We start from the raw sequence: 6699 nt of genomic DNA, 5'->3' as shown, positions 1-6699 counted from the left end.
CTGCTCGCCAGATGTGATAAGGAAAAGGTTCGGCTGAGGCTGGAGAAAGAAAGGGAAAAGACAAGGGAGGGGGAAGAAAAGGCAAAGCAAAGCAAATTCCTTGGCAAACCAAAGTGAAATGTGCTTGGCCTTGGAGCCATCCATCTTGATAAGGGATCCAGGGAGGAGGAGAGACGATGCCCAGGACCTGCCAGTGATTGTGCTTCACTGCAGCAATTCCCATAGAGGGGACGTGGAGCTGCCGTGCCTCAGTTTCCCCACCCTTTGCACACACCGAGGCAGGGAAAGGGGTTGAACTGCCCTGGAGGGGTTAAACGGGGCGATTTTCTGCCAGGTTTTATCCAAAACACATGTTTTCACCACTATTCCAGTTATCTGGAATATTTCCTGCGTGTTTGCTCCTATGGCAACCGGCCCAGCATGAAAGACCCATTTACTGGGCCCAGGAATAAGGAGCAACCATATGGTGTCAATTTTGAAGGCGTTCCATCCACTCTGCCTGGCTCCGGTTCTCCCTCCACCTTGAGGTCTTGGCCTCTTGAAGAGCGTCCACTGTGCTCCAGGTACAGCCAGGGTTGGGATGGGCACTGTTGGCAAGGTGATGTGGTGGGTTGGGGTTGGGGAGCTCAGAGAAGGTGATGATGGGCTGTAGCAGTGGACTGAAGTCCTCCAGAAGGATGGGGATGGAGAGAAGGTATCTGCAACATCAGTCTGAGATCCTTCAGAGAGGTAGAGTTGAAGAAAAGGTACCTACAACATTGGTCTGAAGTCTATCGGGGATGTAAGGATGGAGAGAAGGTACCTGCAGCATCAGCCTGAGGTCCATTAGGGAGCTAGGGATGGAGACAAGGTGCCTTCAGCATTGGCCTGAGGTCCTTCAGGGAGATAAAGATGGCGACATGGAACCTACAACGTGGGCTTGAGGTCTAGCCAAGACACTGGGCAGGAGATGGGGCTGGGAACAGGTCTGAGGTGCAACCAGGAGACAAGGCTGGAAGCAGGGTTGGAGACAACCTGAAATACAGGTTGAGGGTCAATCCAGAAGACAGGGCTATAGACAGGACTGGAGACAAGCAACGTGTAGCGTTGATCTGAGGTCCACACAAGGAGATGGGGCTGGAAACAGCAGGCTGAAGCTACCTACGGTGGTCAATCTCATGTCCACCCTGGAGATAAGGCTTGGAATAGGAATAGATACAAGCATGTGCAACACCCATCAGAGATTCATTCAGATTAAGAGACTGGAGACATGACCCACAGGGACAAGCTATGTACAGCATCACCCTGCAGTCCGTCCATCCAGGAGACATGACTGAAGACAAGCTACCTGCAACATCAGCCCGAGGTCCATCTAAGGAGACAGGGTTGGAGACAACCTACAGCGAGGCTCAGATGAGGGTCCAGGGGTATAAATGACCAAAAACAGAGGAAAATCCGGCAAAAATGTAAAAAACTGAAGGAATAAGGAGTGTTTTCTACTGGTTCTGGTTTTGTTGTGGTCGTCGCTGGGTTTTTGCTGCAGGGAGGGGTGATAAAGCCGGGCAGGACCAGGCACGGAGCAGGACAGGGGATTTTGGGAATGATTCACTCCCAGAGCTGCCCTCAGAGGTATTCCAGATGTCAAAAAGCCAAAACAGCTTATTTGTAAAGGAAAACAGAGGTCTGCAGAAATGCCCCTTCCCCCAGCCCTGGGATTTGGCTTCTGAATGGGAAGAAAAAGGCTCTTGGCCAAATGAACCCTTTGCTCTGAAAACGAGTGTTTGGGTCAAAAAGCCACTTTTCACCAGGGGGAAATAAACTGACAAAAACCCATCCAAGGACTGAAGTGGTGGCTTGGCAAAGCTCACCAGAGATGTGTCTTCTCTGGAGCCAGCTCTCCTTCTCCTCCTCCTTCTCCTCCTCTCCTCCCACTCCTCTCCTCCCCCTCTGCTTCTCCCTCTCCTTCTTCTCCTCCTCCTCTACTCCTTGTTCTTTTTCTTGTCCTCTTTCTCCTTCTCCTTGTCTTCCCCCTCCTTCTCTTCCTCTCCTCCATTGTCTCATCTTTTCTCTCTTCATCTTCTCTCTTTTCATCATCTTCTTATCTTGTCTCTTTCCATCTCTTCACGTTCTCTTCACCTTCATCTTCTCAGCTGATGTCCAAGTCTCCAGCCTCTCACCCCTCCAGCCTCTGCACCCACACCATTTGTCACCTTCTCCCCATCTGTTCCTGCTCTGTGATGGGTATTGGGTTGGGATGATGGAGACAAGGACAATATACCTGCTGGGGATAGAGTGATGGGGATTGTGATGAAAAATCACCTGGAGGTGGGATGAGAGGATCCAGGGCAACATAATTGCTGGACATGGGGAGGTGGAAACTGGGGCAAGGTACCTTCTTGGTACAGAGCAATGGGATGAGAACAGGGATCCCACCAGAGCCCAGCATGGGGTGACATAGTGATGGAGAACATCTCCCATCCTCAGCCACCCCACAGTGGAGGAGGACAGGGCCGGGGTCCCCACCTCGCTCATCCCCAAGGACAGTGCCGGACGGCTCCTGCGGTGTTGGGAATGCCGAGGGCCGGAGAGCCAGGAGCGGCTGGGGCCTCGCTCCCACGAGTGGATGAAAGGCTCCCTGTCCAAGCAGCATTAGACGCGCTGCGAAGGCTCATTCCCGATCGGTCACGCTCCGAGGCGCAGCTGCAAAACCCCCTCTGGGAGCCCGGGATGCTCCGGGGGCTTTGTTTGGAGCAGCCCCGCTTCCAGGGGAACCGTGACAGAACGATGGGATTACGGGGAAGGAGAAATGAATAAAATATATATAAATATAATAATAAATAATAATAAATATAATACAATAATAATAAAGAAATAAATAAAATAAAATAAAATAATAATAGTAATAAATATAATAATAATAGTAATAAATATAATAATAATTAAAAAAATAAATATATATATATATATATATATAAAAATCACCCTCACTGCGGCCGGGTGGGAAAACAAAAGGGATGCTGGAATCCTGGTGTTCCCACACGGAGAATGATGGCTTTGTTTGCTGCGGAGATGCACCGGCCTGGAGGTGTCTGGGGAGGTGTTTGGGAAGGAAGGAAGGAAGGAGGAAATAGAAATGATGTTTGCCCTCCTATTTCTCCTTCCAAATCCAGGAGGGAAATGTTGATGGAGGAAAAAGCTTGAAGGAGGAAAACTGTGAAGGAAGAAAACCTGGAAAGAAAAAAATTCCTTGAAGGAGGAAAAACCTGGAAAGAGGCAAATCCTGGAAGGAGGAAAAACCTTGGAAGGAAGAAAACCTCACAAGGAGGAAATCCCTCCATCACTGTGCCAAAATGTAGGAGATGGATGCGACAAGGCCTGTCATTGAGCACACTGAAGCGAGCAGCTTGAAATGAGCATGTTCCATGCCTGCCCTTTGGGAGCAGACAGGATTCCTCCCGGCAGGAAGCCCGGCGCTATCCCAAAAATCCCTCGTGGTGGTTTTGCTTGGCGGAGGTTAATGGGGTTAGTGCACGGGTAAAGAGCATCCCTTGTCCGGGCGCCTGCTCCCTAATGAGCATCTCATTTGAATCTATGCAAAATAGCAGACATGCTAATTAAAGGGATTGCTGTTCTCTAATTAAGCAGCAATTCCCCTCCCCAAGAGGGGATTCTCATGCAAATAGGGCCTGAGGAAGGGAAAAAAACACCCGGAATGTTGTAGGCAGCATCACACAGGGAAGGATTGTGTTTGAACCCTGGTTTGGATTGTTTTGATCCCAAAATTCGAGGCCTGGCATCTCATTGAGGGCAATCCTCAGGTCCTCAGCTCTTCTGGTAGCTCCCACCAGTCCCATGATTGAAGTCATCTGTTTAGTTTTGGGGTGTTTTCTTTGGATTATGGGATTTTTAATCTTCTGAGGATTTTTCTACTCTTCCTTTCCTATTTGTGTTTTTTCCCCCTTTTTACTTGTGGAAATGATGACATCCTGCAGGAAACTCCTGAGGGATAAAATTAGGGCTGGCAAACACAGGGTTGGTCTCGCAGGTTTGCCCCAAAACCAAGAAACTTTGTTCCAAGTTATCTTTTTATATCAAAAAGCTGATTTCCCTTTAATTTTAAACACAGAGGACATGCTTCTTGCTGTCTAAAGCCTTTCCATGCAAAACCTTCCTCAGGATAAATCCCTTTGCAGCTCAGCCCCCATCCACTGAGTGCAATGATACCAAAGTTTAGAGTATTCCCACCAAAAGAAGAGGCATTTTGGGTGTGTTTTGGAAAAGGCCATGGGATTGGGCGCAGGAGGAGGCCCGGTTCTCTGGGTGTAATCCCGAGGATCAGGTCTAATGCAAGCTGTTAATATTAAATTACGCTGCAAATGACAGGAGCTTCCCGGGCGCTTACCAGGATCTCACTGCGGTTGTGGCTGGATTCAAGCCAAGCCTCCACGAACCCAGGGTTTGGTGGTTCCCAGCCTGGTTTTGCTGGCGTTGAGGTGACACAGGGGAACGTTTCCAGTCACTCCCAACTGCACAACCAGCTGCAGGAGGGCCGGGAGCCCCTCGGTGGGAGCGAACAGGGTTTACAACAGGCGACCTTTGCACCTTTGCACGGGTGTGTGAGGAGCGCACGGAGCATGATGCGTGGTGCTCGGGAGCGGGTGCCCCACTGCATGCACAGATACATGGGTACACGGTTGCATGCAACACGGTTGCAAGGGTGCACAGCTGCACACGTGCATGGGTGAAAGAGTGCACAGGTACGTGGATGCATGGGTACACAGTCACAAGGGGTACACGGGTGCATGGATGCATGGCTGCGAGTGTGCATGGATGCATGGGTACATCGCTGTCAGTTACACGTGCACACGGGTACACAGTTGCATGGCTGCACGGGTACATGGTTTCACGGTATGCATGGCTACATGAGTACAGGGTTGCACGCCTGCATGTGTGCACGGGTGAAAGAGTGCACAGTTACACATGTGCATGAGTGCACGGGTACACATTACACGGGCACGTGTTGCACGGACGCACAGGTACACGTTTACATGGGTACACGGGTACTCATTACACGGGTACTCATTACACGGGTACGTTGCCGGGTGGGTGCAAGCGCCGTCCCTTGCGGTGCGGAGCCCGCCCGTTCCCCTCCAGCCCCGCGGTGATGCCGAGCCTGGCCGCGCTCCCTTTCCCCTGCCTCCGCCGCCGCTTCCACGGTGCCGTCCCCGGTGCTCCCCTCCGCCAGCCCTTGGTACGTTCCGCGGAGGCGGAGCTGCGAAGGGAGAGGCGTGGAGGAGGCGCGGCCGCTACCACCGCCCGCTGCGGCGCGGGGTGCCGGCGGGAGCGGGGCGGGGGGGGGTGGGTGGGATAGAGATAAGCGGCGCGGCCGGGCGGCGCTGGATGGAGGTTTCCGTCCGCCGGGTCGCCTGCTTCAGCCTGGAATGTCCTGGGGAGCCGCCGCCGAGCGGGACCGGCACCGAGACCCGCATCGGGGAGGGGGCGCGGCGGCCGCACGGAGGTAACGCGACTGCTTCCCGCCCGGCGGGCGCCGTAAGGGGGCTCGGTGGGAACGCTGCGGGGGGACCGGCGGCTCCTTTCAGCCCCGGAGCCGGCTGCCCCGGGCGGGATGGAGCGGTAGAACCGGCACCTGAGGGGGTCTCTACCCCGTGTGTCCCTTGCCTGGGGAGCCGAAGGGGTTTATCTGGCTGCGTTTGAAGCCGGGGCTCAGGCGCGGGGTTTATTCAAACCATCTGAGGTTATTATTCTTATTTTATTGTGTGTGTGCTCGGTCTGTGGGGTTGAGCGGAGGAAAGGCTCAAAGCGAGCTGATGTGTAGAGAGCGCTTTGGTGAGCTGGGTTAAAATCACCCTCAGAGCGCAATTTCGCCGCTCTGCCTCAGCCTGTTGCTGATTTACGGTCTTATTTCGCAGTGAAAGTTGCTGAGGGCTGTATTTGCCATTAAAACGCTGTTCTGAAGTGGTCGCAGCAGGGGATGGACGCGGGGCTGGTCTCGCTTCTTGCCCGTTTTAAAATCCATAATCCCAGCGCTTGTTTTTAATCCGTAAAGTCACTTTTGCAGTGATTTGAGCAGTTGAAAGTCAGCCCCTAAAGCTGAGGTTGTGTGATGCCCGAGGACTGCGGCCGCACAGCGCGGTGACACCTTATCTCTATTATTACCACTTTATTCCTATTAATCACCTCCATCCTTAAAGCCATCCGATTCCCAGACTTGAAATGGCTTTTGCTTGCGTTGTCTCTCTGCCAGAAAACCAGCAATAATTACACAGTCACCGACTTTATAATGAAAGAACTTTCCAGTCGCCTGTTGCCTGTTTTCAGTGTTGGTGTTTTTAAGCCGAAAGGTGCCACACAGCTCAAGGGGTGATGTTTATTTTGCCCCTGCCTCGTAACTTTTTAAAGGACTGGTAAATGGGATGGCTTTATGTAGCTGCTTATGTTTAATTATTTAGTATGTTTTACTGCTTTTCCCCACATGATTTGCTGCCTCTGCACAGCGAGGTTTCGGGGCAGGAGTAGCCGCGCCAAGCCTGCGGCTGTAAAGCTGTCAGCTCTGAAGGGGTGTTTACTCAGTGAGTTGTATCTTTCACACATGCCCCAGAAATACAATTTACTAACCCAAACACCCGGGTTGTCACTCCACAGCCGCTGGGCACTGGGGTTACCGGCTGCACATAAACTCTTATTCACTGGGGGGGGTTT

General features: G+C 52.2%; 1 protein-coding gene across 1 annotated transcript in view; it reads left to right on the top strand.

Moving 5' to 3' along the window:
* Window positions 1-5330: 5330 nt before the first annotated feature.
* Window positions 5331-6699, top strand: part of CDON (cell adhesion associated, oncogene regulated) — a 50845-nt gene continuing 49476 nt past the window's right edge. The window contains exon 1 of the mRNA XM_061476176.1: window positions 5331-5497. The gene's annotated coding sequence lies outside the window, so the exon portion shown is untranslated. The remainder of the gene's footprint in view (window positions 5498-6699) is intronic.

This window comes from Pezoporus flaviventris, unplaced genomic scaffold (genome assembly GCF_033815535.1).
Source record: "Pezoporus flaviventris isolate CSIRO_AGI_PZ_B2104156 unplaced genomic scaffold, CSIRO_AGI_Pfla_v1 ptg000093l, whole genome shotgun sequence".
NCBI lineage: Eukaryota > Metazoa > Chordata > Aves > Psittaciformes > Psittacidae > Pezoporus > Pezoporus flaviventris.
This window is presented reverse-complemented; position numbering and strand designations above follow the sequence as displayed.